Source organism: Alosa pseudoharengus, unplaced genomic scaffold (assembly GCF_046254945.1).
Source record: "Alosa pseudoharengus isolate Yale_2024_CS ecotype anadromous, Long Island Sound unplaced genomic scaffold, YU_APseudo_1.1 YU_APseudo_1.1_scf_1, whole genome shotgun sequence".
NCBI classification, from domain to species: Eukaryota; Metazoa; Chordata; class Actinopteri; order Clupeiformes; family Clupeidae; genus Alosa; species Alosa pseudoharengus.
In genome coordinates, this window is record NW_027468564.1 from 26,571,450 (window position 1) to 26,594,823 (window position 23,374).

A 23,374-nucleotide genomic window follows, 5' to 3' on the forward strand; every position below is an offset into this window, starting at 1 on the left:
TACATTCTCTATTCTCTCCAAAATGTGCCTGTTCTATAGGCTGGCCAAGTGCGTAATTCTGCGGCATAAAGCAAATGTATTTGTTTATTGTACAGAAAAATAAAAATAACCTGTCAAGCAATCAATTGACTACATTGCAGTCAAGAAGTAGGGCAAATTAATTTACGAAACCAAAACGTGGGTCATAGTTGTCCACTTGTGGGCCGGTGACCTCAGAGATTTTTTATTTTTTTAAAAGTTATTTAGCCTATTTGCGGCCCGTCATGTAGGCCTAAATGCAGTTGCATCCATTTGGCTTGGGGGGTGACAGGTCAATATTTTTGGCCTCTTCATGACAGGTTCAGTGTGTGTTACGATCGCGCCCCCCTGCCCCACCCCTCAAGTGGATTTGTCCAAGCAGCCGCTATAGTGCATGGTAGCCTAGGCTATACAAGTACCCCCCGCTGGCTGGTGTTCACATCGCCGCAGTTTAACCATAAATAGCAATCAGAGGTGTCTAGTTTTATTCCATGAATATATTGTTTTTATAGACGTTAGTTGCACGCGCTACCAAAAGCTTCCATTTAGGCTGCTGCACCATGAAGGCTACTGTAGTGCGGTTTGTCTGTCAACATAAAAAAAACTATGGGTAGGCTACAAATTTCGCACAACTTGGTGGAAAAGTGTAGCACAGGTTAAAGAAAACCCATTCATTTTTGGAGTTGATCCTACTCAAAAGGAACTTCAAAGTATTTCACATATAGTAGGCCTAGCCTTTTAGTTCACAACGACAGTGAAATTGAAACTTGGAAAGTGGAAGTCTCTACACCGACTGTTACATTAGTTGCACAATCAATCGCGATTCGTAGGTAAAAAGTATCAACTGGTAGGTTAGTTATGAAAGTAATTTTGCAAAATGTGGCGACGGCACACAAACTTGGGCAAAAACGTCTAGTATGCACTTGTGGTGATAGCCTACAGTTAATGTGAATCGCGGACTATAACCAAAGAAAGTAAAGGAAATGATTTGCACCAAATAGATAGATAGATAGATAGATAGATACTTTATTGATCCCCAGGGGAAATTCAAGAAAAAATAAATGCTGTGGTTGTGTTTCTACAACATGTTGGCAGAAAATGTAATTTCTGTCAACTATGACGATGTCCATGTTCAGTAGCCTATGTTTTTCATTTAGTCAAGCAGTGACATGTGGTTTAATGCATGGGGTAACATGACGTGAGACAGACAGAAGATGAGCCTGTCTTTAGTAGCCTATCCCTGAACCCTGTCCCTCTCAAATCACTTTAAAATGGTGTAATTAGCGAACAGAATTTAAAAAAAAAATCCCGGAGAGACACCCCCAGACCCCTGTGTTATTGGGGGTCTAGCAGCGAAGCTGCGAAGGCACCCATTGAGTTACTAGCTTTTCCTATTATTATTCCTCTGCCATTGGAGCCTATGGCAGCCCATAGAACGCCCGGCTAAAAAGTACTGACATTTGGCAGAAAGTTTCGGGACACTCCACTGACCACTCACGCTAGTTTACGGATCTCTAAACCCAGCCGTCTAGCGCCACCAACGGGTCAAAATCTGGCCGAAAATTGAATTATGAAATTCGGCGCACTGATCCAGGACCGTCCCATGATCACTCTCACCAATTTACAGAACTCTATGCCCAACACTCTAACGCCACCAATGGGTCAAAACTGGATTGCATTCACGCAAGTGACCATTGAACAGTGCATTCGATTTTGTGAGAAGAATTGTCAGTCAATGTCAATACCTGGAACTGATGGTGTCATGGAATTTACCTCAACATATTAGACACAAGAACCACAACACGTAGTATTGGTTTGCTCACAGACTCTTGGCGCCACGAGGAGAGAGTGCTAGTGAAAGGTTTGAAACCCCTCACCATCAGTCTCTGAACCTGCAGCCCAAAAAGCAGTGTCTTTTATTGTACAGATGCACACAAAAAAAACAGGATGCCAGACATCTATCTCCTTCAGCTTGATTCCCTCAAAACCCACGCACAGACACACACACACAGAGAAGCGGGGGCCTTTTCCTGTGTGTCCCAACTCGAACTCTGTGTCCTTGAAACTCAGCATAATATTCTTGCTTACAGAGATGATTTATATATCTGTTTACACAGATGTTTTATACAATGATAATAATAATTCCTTTACATTTCCCTCCTGTTTATCATTGGTAACTTTCACAATCATCTGTTCCATTGTAACATCTCCAATACAGGTTTTCTGTAACAACTTCATTGCTGATCATGAGGTTAATCAATTAATCATTACACTTCACTGTTGTCCTCAGCGAGGAGCCTACATGCCTCTTCTTGCAAAAGCAAAGCATTCATATTAGCAGTTACAGTCTTGGTTATAAGATGGCGAAAACAAGGTAATACACATGTGGTAAATACACAGAACAAGATTAATACAGCAAGTATTGGAGCACATATTTTCAAGATTATCTGCAGCCAGGTACCGGACCTAAACCATAAAAGAGGATCCCATCCTTGGTTAACCGTATCAGTAATCATTGCTTGTTGTACATTTTTCATTTGGTGCAAAGCTTCAGTAACATCATGACTGTTCGCCTCATCCGGAATGTATGTACAGCATGTATCATTCAGCATTGCACAAACACCTCCTTCTGCAGCTGCCATTAGGTCAAGCACCAATCTATTTTGCATCAACATTAAACGCATAGCAGATATTTCAACATTTTGTTTCTCATCTACTTTAATAGATGAATTTACAAACAATCCAATTCTGTATTCTTGTGTTTCCATTCTTAACAGTAACTTTCCAACCCCTATCCAGGGGAACAGACTTAACCTCATTTTATGACTAGCAGACCACAACTTATGCTCATCAGGGACATCCTTTCCCCAAATAGGATCGTGTGGTTTCACATCTACTACAGCTCTGCGGCTACGACGGTGGTGGGTAGCCTGAGTTATAATGTAAGTGTGGTCAGTCAGATGCACCGGAGCACAAATTCCTACACACTTGGGTGGAAGATTTAGGTAGACTTTGTGGCCACACATCCAATAGATACCGTCTAATGTGGTCGTACCATCAGGACTAGGCAAAACATAGTCACTCCAACACCTGCACCTGGTCTTATTTCTAGGGTTGGGCCATGGACAGATATCACCACCTTCATCAAAACTTCTACTTTTCTTTTGACCTTGCATCATGCACATTTCCATAGGAACCGCTGTCTGACGACACCTGTAGAGAGGCAAACTCCCCACAGGCACTGAACCACTTCTGAAGAAACACAGCGGGAATATTGTTTTAGGTCTAACAGTGGCATAAGGGGTCAATGTTACGTTAGAATGTAGGTACTTCAAAGGGTGTGTCACTGCACAGGGTTCACTGATCATGAAAGTGCCATTGTCATTTATTGTTAGGTGGGATGAATTATAAGCGCTGTAAACGCCTTGTTTGTTAGACGTTCGCTCACCTACACACACACTCTGTCTACGAGAGATTTTGGCGACTGTTAAACGGGGATGAGAAGCAGATATTGGCATCATAGAACATACATAACAGTCAGACACATTATTCAAATCAGCTAACATTTGAGCATAGCGATACCATGAATACAAATGATACACATGTGTTATGTTGTAGGTATGCAGATCTTCAGACAAAATCCATCTTTTCCATCTTCTGTATTGGCTTCCTTTGTCTCTCACGAAAAAGTCATTGTTCAGTCCTTGTAGCAACAGTCTCAGTAAGGTGAGGGCAAAAACCACTCCGAGGACCAACTTCCACATCAAAGGCCCGTGACCCCCAGGCATCGTCACTAAACCGTGGAGGCTCTGTAAAAACACTGACGTTGAGACGACTAGATTCTATACCTCTAGACCCCTTTGTAGTCAGATTTCCTCTCCACAGCGGTTGACTCTGCAGCTGGAATGTCCCGCACCTTACAATGCGAGATGTGTGTCCAAGTGATTCGACCTCGTACCTTCACTGCAGTAGGAGTCGCTAGAATGACCTGGTGTGGCCCCTGCCAACGAGGTTCCGCCCAAGACTTCCTTTTTATGACTTTGATGAACACCCAGTCTCCTGGTTTCACTTTAGGGTCCTGTGGAGAGAGAGAGAGAGGGGAAACAGTATTCGTGTCTACACATTTCTTAGACGACAGAGTCTTAATCAACTGTCTCACTACTCCTTCATCAGGCGTAGACTTACTACAAGAGAAATCAGGTATGGTGTATGGTCTGCCATACAGCATTTCAAATGGGGATAGCTGTGTGGCAGCACTAGGTGTTGTTCTCATACTTAATTGTACAATGTCTAAACAGTCTGGCCACTGCCATCCCATCTCAGCCATTGTTTTCCTTAGTTTCGATTTAATCGACCCGTTATTTCGTTCCACTAAACCCGCAGATTCCGGGTGATAAGCAGAGTGTCTTTTTAGGTCAATACCAAAATGTTCACCAATTTTGTCAATTACCTCATTAACAAAATGTGTTCCGTTATCACTTCGAATGAGTCTGGCCACTCCATGGCTTGGAATAATCCGCCTACAGAGTGCTTTGGCTACGGCAGCAGCATCAGGAGTGCGACATGGGAATAGCTCGACCCACTTAGAGAACACATCTATCACCACCAACACATATTCTAGGTTATGAACTTTGTTCAACTGGATGAAATCCATGTGTATTGTATGAAACGGATGTGGGGGTGAAGGGAATTGTCCTCTCTTTGGTCTCGCATGTCCCTGTGAATTATGTTTAATGCAGATTATGCACTGGTGGCAAAAGTTTTTTGAGTAAGTAGTAAAACCAAAAGTAGTATAAAATTCACGTAGAACTGCACACATTCCGCCCGATGACACGTGGCAACGGCCATGTGTCACTAAACTTGCCCATTTATACATAGATTTAGGTAATACTGGTTTGCCACTTGGACCGATGTAGATATTGTCTTTTAGGTAGCACCCATGTTTCTTCCATAGGTCTCTATCTTTAACAGACGCTTGTTGCTGTCGTGTCTGTAGGATTTCGTCAGTTTCTGTTTGCAAGAGGAACACACCTGTGGCTTCCTTTGCACATTCATCTGCCAGGGCATTTCCTCTTGAAACAGTATCAGTTTTGTTAGTATTCGCTTCACATTTACAAATGGCAAGCTTTTTTGGTAATTGAAGAGCGTCATATAATTTCAGAAGTAAGTCTTTATGTTTTACTGGTTTCCCAGTAGAGGTTTTGTAGCCACGTCTTTTCCAATGTACACAAAAAATGTGAGACGCAGCAAAAGCATATTGACTGTCTGTGTAAATTGTTACTTCCTTTTTTGCAAAAAGCTCACATGCTCTGGTTAGGGCTGTCAATTCAGCTGCTTGTGCAGAGTATGAAGTGGGCAAACGTTTTGCCTCTATTTTTGTAGTTAGGGTAGTCACTGCATAGGCTGCTTTATTTACACCACATTTATCTTTTACGGCTGATCCGTCGACGAAAATTATTTCACCTTTTTTCAGCGGTTGATCGGTTAAATCAGCTCTAGGTTTCTTGTTCGTTTGTGTTATCTCCAAACACTAATGCTCCACCCCGTCCTCAGCTGTTGGCAACAGAGTGGATTGGTTTAGCACAGTGCAGCGCTCGATAGTGATGTGTGGTTGCGATAACAGCACTGTCATACACGAGAGGTGTCTTGTGGGAGATAAGAATGTCATGTTGGTTTGTAACAGCAGTAGAGAGACAGCATGTGGAACTTTCACAGTCAGTGGGTGAAAAAGCACGACTTCAGCTGACACTTGTACTGCCATTGCTGTGGCGAGTACAGCCTGCACACACACGGGGGTTGCTCTCGCCACCGGATCCAGTCGTGAAGAGTAAAATGCCACTGGTCTATTTTTTGCTCCCCACTGCTGTGTCAAAACAGAGGTCATGAAACCATTTTTTGTATCGACCATTTGTGTGAACGGTTTAGTATAATCAGGCAGCGCTAAAACAGTGGACCCAGCAATTAATTGTTTTATTTTTTTAAACGCAGTTTCAGCCTCTTTAGCCAATTTTCAATTCCTGGGTGAATTTTGGCCATAAATTTGGCATCGCCTTTCAAAGCATTTTCTTTGTCTTGGGTATACAAATAGGGGGTTATACTGTATCGTCCTCAAATGGGCAAACAACAAATCTAGAAAGCAAGCTTCTAGGTGCCAGGTGTTAAACTAGCACCCGGCTTTCTTCTGGGTGTCAATTCACAGATTTGATGTTCGTTTTAACTTACAGATAATCCCCTCATTCACTCACATTCAAAACACATTCAAAACTTTCCCTTTCTTGGAGAGACTTTTAGGCGGGACTCGAACCCCCTGTAGTACTCTCCCGATAAACTCAGGTGGGACTCGAACCCCCTGTAGTACTCTCCCGATAAACTCAGGTGGGACTCGAACCCCCCTGTAGTACTTAGTTTATCGTTAGGCCTACTTTAACAGTACTGTATACAGAAAAGAGCAACTTAATGCGATCTTTCCCTTTCAAACATAGTCCCAGACTAGTTTTTACTATCTTTTATCAGGCCTTGTGAAAAATGGACATTGCAGCCAACATCCACAAAGGATTGTGGCGACAAGGACACACTTAGGTTGGTTGGTGATTGGGGTGAAGACACAGCAAACAGCAAACGTGGATTGTGGTGAAAAGTGCAGATTTATTTACAGTGCTATAAAAATGTGTGATCCAGCACACTGGCCAACAAAAAAAGACTTTTCCAAAAAAACAAAACAAACATTAACCAACAGGTTTCTTAATTCAATAGCACAAATTCTCAATTCTCAAATCCAACACTGCGTATACAACTTCTCAGCAAGTTGACACTCTCCAGACTCCCACCCTGAGGGCAGAAAACCCTCACTTTAAATAAAGCCATCAATTACTGTAAACTAAACAGGTAGAAACCAACATGTTACGGTATCTAGCCCATGTACCATTTAGCAGCAAGCACATTATCATCAGTAATACCTACAGTATGCACCATGTATTTTTTATCAGAGGGAGAGTAATGCCTGGCTTTAGAATATGGAACCAATTCATGACTAGTAAGAACATACTGCATAGGTATTACTGATGATAATGTGCTAGGGAACCAGTTTCCACTTTAGAATGGGAGCCAATCTCCCAGTTGTTAAGTGCTGTTTGACACAGCATCCTGGGCAGTGAAATACAGCAATGAGGTTGAGCCATATACTTGCTTATTCTACAACTGTTCTCCCACTATTCTGGATTTATTCAGACAGTATACTAGTGGGTTAAACATATTCTCTTTTGGTACTTACTACTAATTAGTAAGTAGAGATCAAGACTTACTAGGTCATTTAATTATTAAGATTATATCAAGAATAAAGGCCTAATTCGTCATGAACAAGAAATTTGTGAATGTACGCCTAACAAATGATTAATGTTGCCTAACAGATGCCTTACAAGTCACTAATACAGGCATTAATTAGGTATGTATTAGTGGCTAACATGTGAACCTTAAAATAAAGTGTTACCATGAAAAAAAAAAAAAAAAAAAAAAATATATATATATATATATACATATATAAATAATAATTACAGTAACATACACTACAAATACAACAAATACAAATAGGCGGGTCAATATAGGGTTCAACGTCAAAAAAATTGATACAAAAGGTTTTTTTATGGATTCTGGTACTGTTGGACATGCTAAATAACATACTAAAAATCTAGTGAAATCTGACCTTGGGAAAGGGGCCATTTTCAAAATGTCCGGCAAAATGGCTGTCAACAGGTTAGAATGGCTATATCTCAATTACTATTCAGACTACAGGGGTGAAATTGATATCAAATGATGGTCAAATTAAACAAGAATAGGATTTTAAATGTTAAAATTGAAAATGTTTCAATGTTTTCCTTTTTCAGCCATAAATTAAAATCAATGTGTTTTAATACAGAGCAAATGCAATACAGGATTATTAACCATCTCCATGGCATGGAGGAAGATGGGACATGTCTTAACTGGTGTTATATCTCATCTGCAGGTTATATACTTTCAGAAAATATGTAGTTTAGGGTGTTTGATTTGTTTTCCCTGGACTGTACATGCCAAAATGTATCTGCTTTACACTAGATTCACCAATACAGAACAGAGGGCAATGTATTGTTCATGGCATGGAGGAAGATGGGACATGTCTTAACTGGTGTTATATCTCATCTGCAGGTTAAATGCTTTCAGAAAATATATAGTTTAGGATGTTTAATCTGTTTTCCCTGGACAAAAGAGGCCAACATGTATCCGCTTTACACTAGATTCGCCTATACAGAATAGAGGGCAATGTATTGTGCATTCATGGAGGAAGATGGGACATGTTTTAAATGGTGTTATATCTTATCTACAGATTATATGCTTTTAGAAAATATATATTTTAGGGTGTTTAATTTGTTTTCCCTGGACTTAACATGCCAACATATATTCCCTTTACACTAGATTCGCCTAAACAGAATAGAGGGCAATGTATTGTGCATTCATGGAGGAAGATGGGACATGTTTTAAATTGTGCTATATTTTATCTACAGATTATATGATTTCAGAAAATATATATTTTAGAGTGTTTAATTTGTTTTTCCTGGACTGTACATGCCAACATATATCCCCTTTACACTAGATTCGCCTATACAGAATAGAGGGCATTGTATTGTGCATTCATGGAGGAAGATGGGACATGTTTTAAATTGTGCTATATTTTATCTACAGATTATATGCTTTCAGAAAATATATATTTTAGAGTGTTTAATTTGTTTTTCCTGGACTGTACATGCCAACATATATCCCCTTTACAGTAGATTCGCCTATACAGAATAGAGGGCATTGTATTGTGCATTCATTAAGGAAGATGGGACATATTTTAAATTGTGTTATATCTTATCTACAGATTATATGCTTTCAGAAAATATATATTTTAGGGTGTTTAATTTGTTTTCCCTGGACTTAACATGCCAACATATATCCCCTTTACACTAGATTCGCCTATACATTATAGAGGGCATTATATTGTGCATGCATGGAGGAAGATAAGACATGTCTTAACTGGTGTTATATCTCATCTAGAGGTTATATGCTTTTATAAAATATATGGTTTTGGGTGTTTAATCTGTTTTGCCTGGACAATATAGGCTAAAATGTATCCCCTTTACACTAGATTCGCCTATACAGAATAGAGGGCAATGCATTGTTCATGGCATAGAGGAAGATGGGACATGTTTTAAATGGTGCTATATCTTATCTACAGATTATATGCTTTCAGAAAATATATATTTTAGGGTGATTCATTTGTTTTCCCTGGACTGTATATGCCAAAATGTATCGGCTTTACACTATATTTGCCTATACAGAATAGAGTATGTATTATGCTTGGTGTGGAGGAAGATGGAAATGTTATTTTGTTGATTAATGGTATATTTCATGTACAGGGTATATGCTTTTACAAAATGTAGAGTAGAGTTTGCGAGTAAGTCAAAGTCAAAGTCAGCTTTATTGTCAATTTCTTCACATGTTCCAGACATACAAAGAGATCGAAATTACGTTTCTTACTATCCCACGGTGGAGACAAGACATATTTTACACATTTTAAGTCCACAGACAAACATAACATTCAAGTAAACAAAAAAGTAAGTAAATAAGTAAATAAGAGGGCACATATAATGAAAAAATAAGAGCAGCAAAATTTGGTTGAAATTGTGCATAGACAGTCAATAAAATACTAGTGCAAAGTCAGGCCAATAAAAGGCTGAGGTAGTTCTGTTTGACCTAAGTAAGAAAGAAAGTGGCATAGTGGTGCAAGTTATGTAAGAGCAGCAGAAGTGTTGTGTTTTCAGGACAACAACAACAAGTTGCAAAGTGTACAAGTGTGCAAGTGGAGTGGTGCAGGCGGCCATTGTGGGTCCAATGTCCAGGATGTTATGTAGCTGAGGGTGGAGGGGGGAGAGGAGGGAGAGAGTTCAGCATCCTAACAGCTTGGTGTATGAAGCTGTTGGTGAGTCTGGTAGTGCGGGAGCGCAGGCTTCTGTACCTCTTCCCAGAGGGCAGTAGATCAAACAGATTGTGAGCGGGGTGACTTGCATCACTCACAATTTTGGTCGCCTTGCGGGTGAGGTGGGTGGTGTAAATGTCCTTGAGGGGAGTGAAGCACCAATAATCCTTCCAGCTGTGTTCACTATGCGCTGCAGGGCTTTCCTGTTGTATTCAGTGCAGCTTCCGCCCCACACAGCGATACAGCTGGAGAGGATGCTCTCAATGGTGCCTCGGTAGAATGTGGTCATGATGGCTGGTGGAGCACTTGCTCGCCTGAGTTTCCGCAGGAAGTACAGGCGGCGCTGAGCTCTCTTCGCCAGTGATGCAGTGTTGGTGGTCCAGGAGAGGTCTTCACTGATGATGTGCACCCCCAGAAATTTCGTGCTGCTCGCTCTCTCCACCACAGCACCGTCGATGGTCAGTGGCAGGTGTAGGGTGTGACCTCTCCGGAAGTCAACAACAATCTCTTTGGTCTTGCTGACATTCAGCAGGAGGTTGTTGTCCCTGCACCACGTGGTCAGATGGTCGACCTCCAACCTGTATTGAGTCTCGTCGCCCTTAGTGATGAGACCCACCAGAGTTGTGTCGTCAGCAAATTTCACTATGTGATTGTTGCTGTAGGTTGCAGTGCAGTCATGCGTCAGCAGGGTGAAGAGCAGCGGACTGAGCACGCAGCCTTGGGGGGCCCATGTGCTCAGTGTGATGCTGCTTGAGGTATTGTTGCCAACACGTACTACTTGAGGCCTCTGACAGAGGAAGTCCAGTAGCCAGTTGCAGAGGTAGGTACTGAGTCCCAGTTTGTCAAGTTTGCAGATGAGTTGTTGTGGTATTATGGTGTTGAATGCAGAACTGAAGTCTATAAACAGCAATCTCACATATGAGTAGTCTCTTTTTTCCAGGTGGGTGAGGGCTGGGTGGAGGGCAGAGCAGATTGCATCCTCTGTAGACCGTTTGGCTCGGTATGCAAACTGGAAGAGGTCCAGGGTGGGGGGGAGAATGGATTTGATATGTGACATGACAAGCCGCTCAAAGCACTTCATGATGATGGGTGTCAGTGCCACAGGGCGGTAGTCATTGAAGCAGGATGGAGCAGTTTTCTTCGGCACAGGTATGATGGTGGCAGCTTTGAAACATGATGGGACGATGGCTTGCTTCAGGGAAGTGTTAAAGATGTCTGTGAAGACATCCTTAAGCTCCCCTGCGCAGTCCTTCAGCGCACGCCCTGAGATGTTGTCTGGACCTGTTGCCTTACGGGTGTTGATAGCAGCAAGTGTCCTCTTCACGCTGTCGGCAGAGAGGCACAGGGGCTGCTCATGTAGAGGGGGATGGGTCTTCTGTGGGCAGGTGCTGTTTTGTGCTTCAAAGCGAGCAAAGAAGCAGTTCAGGTTGTTGAGCAGAGGGATGTTGCTCTCGCAGCTCTGTGGCGCGGGCTTGTAGTCCGTGAGGGCCTGAATGCCCTGCCATAGGCTTTGTGCGTTCCTGCTGTCTTTGAAGTGGGTGGTTATCTTGTGAGTGTATTCCTTTTTTGCTTCCTTGATGCCACGGGACAGGTTGGATCTCGCTGTTCTCATGCCAGCTTCATCCCCAGCTCTGTAGGCTTTGTCTCTGGCCCTCAGCAGCCTGAGGACATCCCCTGTCAGCCATGGCTTCCAGTTAGCCCGAGTGATGATGTCTTTTGTGTGGGTCACATCATCGATGCACTTGGTGATGTAAGAGGTTACAGTGTCTGTATACTCCTGTATGTCTGTCTGGCTGTTGTAAGTGGCTGCCTGCTTAAACATTTCCCAGTCTGTTGTGTCAAAGCAGTCTTGAAGAGCATCGGAGGCTCCCTCAGGCCACACTTTTACCTGCTTACGAACCGGTTTGTTCGCTTTTACCCTTTGTCTGTATGCGGGCATGCATTTGTAAGTGGCTGTTTTATGACTTTAATGAACCATGACCCATGTACTCTATAGGCATGCATTGTATATTTGTGTAGATCAATAATTGTTGGCATCTATCATTAGGGGGGAGCTAATTAAACTGAATCTTAAACTATATGCATAAGTAGATCAGAAATAATTATTATATCATTATTCATCATCCTCTGACTCCTCTGAAAGGAACTTGTGTGGATTGTCACATTGTTCATTTTGACACGTTCCACAGGCAGCAGTGCAAGGTAATCCATATCTTCTACACGAACAGTGGAGTGTCTTGCAGAAATGCACACAATTAAGAACAGTTGACTGTCTCTGTACTTGGATCTAACATGAAAGAGTATTTGATTGAGGTTGATTCCATTCCATTCGGTAATCAGTATCTGAAAGCTAAACTGTTTCACAGAAGGGAAAGGTTTTGAAGGCATGGTGACATTGAGAGAGAAAACATCATGCATCCTCAGGTCCTACTATAAGAACACTAAAAAAGGTGGAGATGAAGAGTCATCAGTGACCTCTTAATCTGATAAAACACTTTCCTAGGCTGAAAAATGCTTCAGATATAGCCAAAATTAGCCTCTGGTGGCCATCTTGGACGCCATCTTGAAAATGACAAGTCTTTGAAAATGATGAACTGATACTTTAGTCTGACATATATGAATCAGTGACCTTTAAATCTAATTAAACACGACAAACACTTTCCTAGGCTGAATAATGTGTCAGATATAGCCAAAATTAGCTTCCGGTGGCCATCTTGGACGCCATCTTGAAAATTCTAAGTCTTTGAAAATGATGATCTGATACTTTAGTGTGACATATATGATTCAGTGACCGCTAAATCTGATTAAACACGAAAAACACTTTCCTAGGCTGAAAAATGCGTCAGATATAGCCAAAATTAGCTTCCGGTGGCCATCTTGGACGCCATCTTGAAAGTTCTAAGTCTTTCAAAATGATGATCTGATACTTTAGTGTGACATATATGACTCAGTGACCGCTAAATCTGATTAAACATGAAAAACACTTTCCTAGGCTGAATAATGCTTCATAGCCAAAATTAGCTTCTGGTGGCCATCTTGGATGCCATCTTGAAAATGACAAGTCTTTGAAAATGATGAACTGATACTTTAGTCTGACGTATATGAATCAGTGACCTCTAAATCTGATTAAACACAAAAAACACTTTCCTAGGCTGAATAATGCGTCAGATATAGCCAAAATTAGCTTCTGGTGGCCATCTTGGACGCCATCTTGAAAATGATAAGTCTTTGAAAATTATGAACTGATACTTTAGTGTGACATATATGAATCAGTGACCTCTAAATCTGATTAAACACGAAAAACACTTTCCTAGGCTGATTAATGCTTCAGATATCCCAAATTAGCTTCTGGTGGCCATCTTGGACGCCATCTTGAAAATGACCCCTTTACTGGGGTCAGATTTTACTAGATTTTTAATATGTTATTAAGTACATCTAAAGGTATCATAATCAGTTGAAAACCCTTTTGTATCAATGTTTTTGAGGTTAGGTGTTTTTTTTTTTCATATATTGACCTGCCTAAAATGCAAGGTGCAAATACAACAGAAAGTCAGAAAGGAGTAAAGCACTGGGTCTATGAAGGAATGTTGTGGAACTGACCAATCAGATTGGAGCTCCTCCAGATCCCTCCCTGTGACTTTCCTGTCCTGGATGAGGAAGTAAAGCTCGGTGACAGACAGCAGCCCAGACAGAGAGAATTGAGACTCTGGCATGATCTTTATCAAACTCCTGAGCGTGATCGTAAAGTTTATTGTTGGAAAATGGCTTCACAACTACAGGAGGATGTTTTATCCTGCCCTGTTTGTACAGAGATCTGTAAGGATCCTGCCCTCCTAGCCTGCAAACACAAAATCTGTAAAGTCTGTCTGAAACAGTTTATAAAAACCGAAGGATCCAGAGAATGTCCAGTCTGCAAGAGGAGGTCATCAAAGAAGGAGCCACAAACTTACGTTGCAGGTTTGTAATAACATGTAATGTTAAAAGAATGGCTCAGTGTAATACATCTTAGACTCTGTAAACCTGAACAGTAAACCAACATTTTTCATGATCCTTTGTAGTATCACTGAAATCATCAAACATAACTATTAGTGTTGTAGTTAGTTTTAGCATGGTTTTGGTTTTGCATCAATATAATTTGTATGTGTCTTTATGTTGGACCTTTCACATGTTCGCTTTATTCACACTAGTAACACTCACAGTCAACCTAATCAAAAACAAAAGTTTGCTTAACCCACATGTTTAGACTGTGAGTCATTCTGAGCAAATAAAAGCTGGTGATGTACAAATGAATATGGTATGACGTGTCTCAGAAATAGCTGACAAACTGAATAATACAATGGCAAATATTTTGGGGCATAGATAACAGTAGCCTACAGTACTCTAAACTCATATGCTAAAAACAATAAGCCATTTACCTATAATGCCAGTTTTTATCTGGTTATCCAAGTGTGTTTGCTACTTACATTTCTGATGTCTGACACTTCAACCTGCCTCGCAGCAAGTGCATCAAGAAAGGTCCCGCCTTCGAAAATGTTAATGGCCAATCATAGACTAGGATTGTGGGGTGATACCTGGCCAATCGAATCTCAAGGGTGGCCCATGCAACCCGGAGCCAGAGGGATTCAACCAAGAATAATACTCAAATGATTATTGGTCCTAATAAACATTACAGTTTTTTCTGAATGCTTAAACCCTAACCGTGATTCTTCTGGCACAATTTCTAAAACTATTAATTTTTATAGCAAAACTACTCACTGAGTTTGCAAAACTAAAAGCACAAACACTGCTTTGCATTCAGTTTGCAATTTTGTAACACACACTTTGCAAAACTGTAGGTACAATCCACTGCACAGCACTATTTTAGCAGAACTGTAAACACAACTCACTGCTTTACACTCAATTCCCAAATGATCAACACACTCCTAGCAAAACTATACACATGTATGCCTATTATTTACACTATTTTGCCAACTGTCTGGCACACTGTCACATCATGAACACTGATAGATACTTTATTGATCCCCAAGGGGAAATTCAAGGCTGAGGCTGATTGCTTAGGCTGATTGCAAAGTGAACTAATTATCTAAAACAGTTTTCACATGAGAAAGTGTGCCAGAGAGTTGGCAAAAAAGTGTAAATTATAATTAGCCATACATGTGTATAGATTTGCTAGGAGTGTGTTGATCATTTGGAAATTGAGTGTAAAGCAGTGAGTTGTGTTTACAGTTCTGTATAAAGAGTGCTGTGCAGTGGATTGTACCTACAGTTGTGCAAAATGTGTGTTACAAAATTGCAAACTGAGTGCAAAGCAGTGTTTGTGCTTTTAGTTTTGCGAACTCAGTGAGTGGTTTTGCTATAAGTATTAATAGTTTTAGAAATTGTGCTATAAGAATCACGCTTGTGTTTAAGCATTCAGAAAAAACTGTAACTGAAACACATGGCTTTATAAACAAAACATCACATGGTACAAGTAAACAAATGTCCACAGCAACCTTGGAAAAAGACACTCACCAATAGGCACGTAAACCATTTTTGATGCCTTCATTAATATAGTTTGAGTAATGCTTCCAACTCAATATTTTTGTGAATGTGCTAATTGATACACATTCTTTTCAATGATATGATTGTCTGTAAGGAAGACGTTGTCATACATGTGAAAAATACGCATAAAACTTAAATATGAAATTATTTTAATAATTTTGAAACCTGCAGTTGGCAATATTTTTTTTTTGATCACATTCACTGTAACCGACATGCTCTGACAGAACAACATAAAAAAAACCTCACTTCTACCTCCACCTAGAGCCTGTTTTGCAAAAATCCACAGCTCCTGGTTCTTCTGGTCCAATCAGAGCAGGGCTGTGCGAGATCTGACTGTCAATCACAGGCTGGTGCAGTCTGGTGCGCACTGAAGGGCACAAACTCGATGAGAGGGTGCTCGGTGGTAGTGGGGGAGGGGCATGAGAGTTGTAGACATTCACAATTTTGGCTAAGTCAATCTGTCAGACTTGCCAACTGCAGCTTTCATGTGTCATAAATCATAGATTTTGATTACTTCTGGACATATTTCTACCTGTTAATAATGTACTACAATATGTGTTTTATATATAGAAATGTAAAAGGTCTGATGTGGTTGAGCTTGAAGATATAGTGGTCAAAAGTTGCTATTTTTTTTATTTATTGGCATATTCAACATGCCATAACTTGGCAAATATTCATCTCTGGGCCAAATAACATTGCATTTGAAAGCATCTACATTCGTGCAATATTCCCTGAAAATGTCAAGCATCTAGCATGAATTGTTCAAATGTAATGACCCAAGGAACTTAGTGATTTTGAAAAACAGCATTTTATCAGACTAATGACCCTGTTTTTTAAGCCTCCATATCTCAAAAAATAAAGTAGATACAAGCCTAAACTTTTGCACACTAGTTGTTGGGTATTATAGCATCATTGAGATAAACCATGAAGCAAATCCAAGATGGTCAGGCAGGAGGCATCTGTTGATTTGGCACGGAATGACCCATGACAAACCATTTATAACTGTGTGTATAAATGCTTTATTGTAAGAAATAATGTATGAGCAATACTTTACTAATGATGAACTAACCATTTACTAATAGTGAATTGTATGTAGTTGAATTGAATTGTGTGTAGTTATTATAAAGTGTTACCAAAAATGTTTGTGAATCCGGCCCCTGTATTTTTGCTTTAATGACAACATTACATACAGGTACAATAACATGTGTATGTATATGCATATATTTATATATGCATATAAAATATGACATCTTCTGTCTGAACCTGGCCAATTTAAGTACCTAATGAATGTGACAAAATGTGTCACTTATCTTTTTTGTCTTGTTTTGGCTCACTCCCAGATATCTCAGCCAGCCTGAGGATTGTGCTCCTTGGCCCAACTGGTTCAGGCAAGACTACGACTGCCAATGGCATTCTGGGAAGGGAGGCTTTTCCAGAGTCCCCAACGACAGTCTGTAAGGCCCAAAGTGGCAAAGTTCAGGAGAGGAGCATTTGTTTGATTGACACCCCAGGGCTGACCGACACTGCTGATGTCAAGAAGGAAATTCAGAGGTCTTGGACACTGGGTCCTTCTGTACCAACTGTTTTTCTGTTTTTCGTAGACCTGAAGAACACAACTGAGTGGAAACAATATATTGAGTATGTTGAACAGATTTTTGACAAAGATGCTCTGATGTATACTATGGTCCTGTTCACAAGAAGAGATCAGTTGACAAAGGAACATTTTGATCAGTTGCTGAACAACAAACAGACCAAGGACCTGATGAAAAAATGTGGAGGGTACCACAGCCTGAATAGCAAAGCAGAAATGGGGACATCTCAGGTGAATACATTATTGGAAAAGATAGATGTGATGAAAAAGAAAAATGGAGCATCACATATCAGGATTGTGCTGCTGGGTAAAACTGGAGCTGGGAAGAGTGCAACAGGAAACACCATCCTGGGGAGAAAGGCCTTTGAAGATAATTTCTGTTGTGACCCTGTGACGACTGTCACAGAGAGTGTAGTGAAGTTGCTGGGCGGTATATTACACTGGTTGATACCCCAGGATTGTTATTACCCCAGGATTGTAATAGCGCAAATGAGTCTGAAGATTTAAAAAGTGAGATAGAGAAGTGTGTTAAGTTGTCTGTTCCTGGACCCCATGCCTTCCTGTTGGTGATCAGGTTGGGAAGGTTCACAGTGGAAGAGAGGAATGCAGTGGAGTGGATCCAGGGGAACTTTGGTGAGGGAGCAGCACAGTACACCATGGTGCTGTTCACTCATGCTGATCAGCTGAGGGGAAAGCCACTGGAGAGCAATCTAAATGCAGAGCTCAATGCCCTGATAGGGAGCTCTTGGGGATACCATGCCTTTAACAACATGGGGACAGGTGACCAAACTCAAGTGGGAGAGCTGTTTCAGAAGATAGATGCCATGGTGGAGAAGAATGGGGGAAAATATTATACAAGCAAGATGTACCAGGACGTTCAGGAAAAGATCAGAGCTGAGAGAACACTGAGATATTTAAAAACAGGAGCATTGGTAGGAGCAGCAGCAGGAGCAGCAGTAGGAACAGTAGCAGGAGCAGGAGTAGGAACAGTAGAAGGAGCACTAGTAGGAGTAGGATTAGGAGCACTAGTAGGATTAGTAGCAGGAGCAGGAGGAGGAGCAGCAGGAGGAGGAGCAGCAGGAGGAGCAGAATCAGAAACATGCACAGGAAAGGATGAGTCACTAACTGATCCACCAGTTTAATCAAACCATCTAGTCAAATAGATTATGTTGCTGTTTTTTTTTTTTATTATTATTATTATTATTTGCATTCCTTAACAGTTTATGTCACATTAACTTTAAAACAGGAAACCTCCCATGGTATGCTTAGCCCCCTCCCCTTCCTCCTCCTAGTATTCTAAATCAATTGTAAGTTCCATATTGTTATGTAGCACAGTAATATTATACACCATTTGAAAGATTGGACTTTCATGTAAAATATGTATAGTGCTTTACTTTTACACATTAATTTTACTATGTGTCAATTCAAAAAGCCCCCCTTGGACATAACATGGACATACCATTAGAAATTATTGTGAAAACTACTCATCTTTAATTCTATATTGATCTACTTTTACACACAGATTCACAAAACCTGGTGCTAGGGCTCAGTTGTGTTTCTCAAGTCACTCAAATGACTTACGACATGTCCTAATAGGATCCAAGCGACTGACTGTCTTGTATACACTGTCTATACCGTCTACACTGAATCTGTTAAATATCCCCTTTTTTGCGTCATATTGATCATTCAAAATATCAGAGCAATGCGAGCGACAGAAAAAAATAGTAACGGGGCATCCGACAAAAGTTATCTAAAAATGTCACGTTGCATCACGTGCTCACGTCGCTTGCAGTCAGGACACTCCAATTGAAAACAATGTAATTAAATGGATTTTATTCCTAATGTTCACTCACATTGCACCCTGTCAGGACATAGTGTTAGAGGGCTAAAATGTGATTCATAGATTCATAGTGTAAAATGGAGGAGAAAACCGTGGAAAGTCTAATAGTATGCAAAAAAGAAGACCCTCAGAAAAGCAAACACAAATTAGCAAACAAACAATCTCCGTGGTTGAAACTAAAGGGAAAAAACTAAAGGTGCTTTCCCTTACGAAAATTAACCATGGATTAACCATGTTTTCTATGTTTTTCGGGTAATCATGACAACCATGACCATAACCATGATAACCATAACCAATGATAACCATGGTTTATCACTATAGTTGATAAAAAAGCATTGTGACCCATGTGAGGATTAAACTTACAACCTTCAGATTATGAGACTGCCACAGTACCTACTGCTCCAAGGGTAGCGCTCATGTAAACCTAATGAAAAACGGCACTAACAATAATCATTTCAGAGGTTTTCGATAGATTGACCTTAGGTCGGAAAAGTGGAAAGAAGATTAGCTTCTATACTAGGCTATAACTTTTTTGTTTTGTTTTACCATGACTTTGTTTGAAGATCATCATGTCTGGTAGTTTCAACATTAACACGACTTGATATCACTTGTGAGGATGATATTAATAATAATACATAAATAAATGTTTAACTTTGAATGTTGACTTTGAGGGCGAAGGAAGTGTGAGAAGAATTTCTGTGTGAACCATCTATCATATGAGTTACAAGATTCAGTTTGATGGCTAATGTCACAAAGTTAAGTGCGAGTCTGCGCATTACTGGGGGGACCAACTGAAAAACGTTAAATTTGTATCAGTGCCCTCCCATTTCTTTTACTGTCTATGGATGATACACACGTTTGTTTTTCACCTGTCACGTGCCATTTGCTCTGATGCATAGCATTGAAAATATGCTACAGATGTCAATGGTTGTATGGAATGATACTGACGAGTCACACGTAGGACGGTATGAACGCTAACTAAGAGAAATCAGGATGATACAGGACTGTTTAAAATTACTCTCTTCTTAACAGTTAGCTGCAATGTAGTATGCATAATCATTTTCTTTATACTGTAAAACTTGAAATAAAACATGTCTGTTGTTTTTTTTATTTCTGGTTTGCATCATTTCTTATTTATTTCAAAGATAGGCAAATATTCCATGTGAAATGTTACATTTCATATTTCCCATCTTTGCTGAGGTAAAATTTTGTGTGTAAGGAATTAAAAGCCTGTCTGATATAAATGCCTGTCCAACATAAAAGCAGGGTCAGTTAGAGGATTTAGTGTTAAGGCCCTGCTGGTCATTCCCAGTATCACACTAATGCCTGTTGGGGCTCTGCACCTTTGGTCTGTGTTGCCTTGTTATCAATCTGCAGATCATGGAGTGTGCCCACTGGTGCTGGGAGTAATGGGTGGTCCTATAAGAAGACATCATGGGTAATGGACGCCCTCTGACCCTCTTGCGCTCTTGCCTGGTCCCTGGTCACTCCATGGCTGCTCCGCTGGGGAGAGCCTCAGCCCATTGCTCCTCACACTGACGTCATGTTTTACACTTTTGTTTGATCAACCCTGGACATACTTTGCATTACACTATCCTTTTCCATACACTATACTGACTTTATCTTTTTAATAAAAGATTTTGGGCAGCCGTGGCCTACTGGTTAGCGCTTCGGACTTGTTACCGGAGGGTTGCCGGTTCGAACCCCGACCAGTAGGCATGGCTGAAGTGCCCTTGAGCAAGGCACCTAACCCCTCACTGCTCCCCGAGCGACGCTGTTGTTGCAGGCAGCTCACTGCGCCGGGATTAGTGTGTGCTTCACCTCACTGTGTGTTCACTGTGTGCTGAGTGTGTTTCACTAATTCACGGATTGGGATAAATGCAGAGACCAAATTTCCCTCACGGGATCAAAAGAGTATATATACTTATATTTATACTTATACTTAATGTTAAAATAAACGTATATACCGTAAAACTCCAAATAATAGCCCAGGCTTTTATTTTCCCAAATCGCCAAACTGCACCGGATCATCAGTCATTTAGTGTTGAGATGTTGTTCATTAAGTGATATAAGATCCAAATAGCGGAGATAGCCAGAACAGAGCGTTTTAATCAAACGTAATTTACAAAGAGATCGTATCACACTGAAAGCTCATATTTTGTCACTAGCAACCTAGCCTATATCTGTCCTTCGTCAAATACAGTTGCATTATCAGCCCTGACCAAAACAGTTCAGGAATTATTTAAATGAAAAAGTGGAATGTGCGTAATGTTTCATTCTCCTTCCTTTTTGGCACGAATTAAACAGCATGAGACCATGAACCATATAGTTTCTCCCATATTTTATTTGTCAAATTTGACAACAGTCAACTTACATTTCAAATCATAGCCTATTTCTTTCTCTTTATCGCCATGGCGGTACGCATTTATAATAAAGAATAATGTTTGTGAACCCTTTTGTTTTGTTGCCAGCATAAAAACAAGCTTACCATCGGCCTATCCGCAAATTTGAAACAAGAGGGATGAATTGAATTGAAATACACAGTTGAATATTGAATTACACAGAGGGGGGAATTGATACCAAAATAATGTATTTAATTAATTAAATAACTATATACAACAGTGCAAGTGCATCATTTATCACTTTGCTCCTCTTCCCTGCCTTCTCTCCCCACATCCCTTTGCCCCACTCCCGTCTGCTCCTTTTTTTCCCATATCCTCTGGCTGCCAGGTGCCCCCGCCATTCAGTTAAGGACCCGGTGGCTGTCTCCTCAACTGTACCAGTTCCCATAGTACTGCTGGTGCCCTGGCAGCTTGCGGTCCTTTAAACAGCTCCTACACACCACCACATCGTTTTTTTAGCATACTTTCTAACACGTTCACCCGCCTCTTCCTTCTCCATTCTCCCATTTCTGTTCCATTGTGTGTTGTATGGTATGTCTAAAACTGGTGCTGTTGAAGGCCCAAGACCGGCTGGCAGGATTAGCCTCTGGCTCGGACCTTGTGTCGCAGTGGCTGAAGGGTGCTGCACAGAGGCGAGTGTAGCGATGGCGGTGGCTGAAGGGCGCTACAGGGAGGTGAGCGTGGCGGTGGCGTTGGCTGAAGGGCGATGCAGGGGGGTGGATCCAAGAGGGTGTTGAGGCAGGTTGGTCTGTCTCCCCAAATGTCAGTCGTCTTTTCAGCCTGGCCGTGCCTGCTGTATTTGATGGCCGGGAAAAGACATGTGGGTTGTCCACTACAAGTACGACGGACAGAGCCTCTTTCTGGGGTGTAGACTGCTGATGCACAGGTCCTGCAATTGGAGCCTCAGGACAGGGGATGGCTTGTTGCAGCACCTCAGTCTCCTGACTCCGGCTACGCTTGTTGTGCCTGAATAAAAATAACAACAACAAAAGGACAGTTTTAAAGAAGAGATATTTTCCACAAATAAAGCTGTTGTTGCTACCTAGGTTGCCTCCTCCTGTGTCAGGGCAAGACTGTGGCTTTTGACGGCCACAAGGCAGCATGCCAAGTCCTGGACTGCTGCATAGCCGGGGATGTTGTCCAGTCCAACAGAGTTCTAGATGAATAAAATGGAACATAGTGACAGACTTGTAGCAAAGCATAATATGTTAGAATTGATTCTTCAAAAAATCAGCAAAAAAGTTAAAACTTAGATCAGGCGGAGGGCACTGATGCAGGGGACACACTGGTGAGTGGCGTGGCAGGTGCTGGGGACCAGCCTGGGGATGGCACAGCAGGCGCTGGGGACTGTCTGGTGGGTGGTGTGGCAGGTGCTACATCAGCAGAACCGGCGCCAAGTGAAGCAGCCATGGTAGCGGGACCTGGTGGAGCAGCACTCCGAGGTATGGCTGCAGAAGCAACTCCAGCTCCTGACAGACTGCAGTGGGGTAACACAGGCTGTGTCTGCAGGGCTGCTGTGGATCCAAACATCTGTCCAAACTGTTCAGGACGTGGGACTGCATGCTGATACGCCTGGACATGGCACTACATGCGGAGGATTGCCATTGGGTTCACCATAGACTCCCACTCTCTCTATGCTGGCTTCTTGAACCAACTGAGCCAGTGTATTTTCATTTGGGATGAGGACGACGTGCATGCCCTGACTGCGGCCAAGTGCGCTGAGCTGGCAGCGAGGCACATCCACCCCTCCACCCCTGCTGATGTCATGCAACTCCTCTCCAGGGCAGAGATGGCACTGCACTGCAGGCGGACCACAAGGAGCTGTGACGAGATGGAGGCACTCATCACCCAGCTCTTGGTGTCCTACGATGGGGAGAAGGGGTGCAACACTCTTGGAGTGCTCCTCATCCACAGTGAGAGGATGGCGGAGATCTGGAAGGCGCAAAAAAAAACACCTCTGCTGCCTCCAGGGCCCCCCTGGCGTGCAACTGTAT

At 41.6% G+C, this 23,374-nt stretch overlaps 1 protein-coding gene and 1 pseudogene across 1 annotated transcript in view; one reads left to right on the plus strand and one right to left on the minus strand.

The window, feature by feature from the left end:
* The window catches only part of LOC143117816 (GTPase IMAP family member 8-like), a 344,603-nt gene that overhangs the window by 80,425 nt on the left and 240,804 nt on the right, over positions 1-23,374 (minus strand). The window lies entirely within an intron of this gene.
* Positions 17,337-20,388, plus strand: LOC143117227 (GTPase IMAP family member 9-like; annotated as a pseudogene).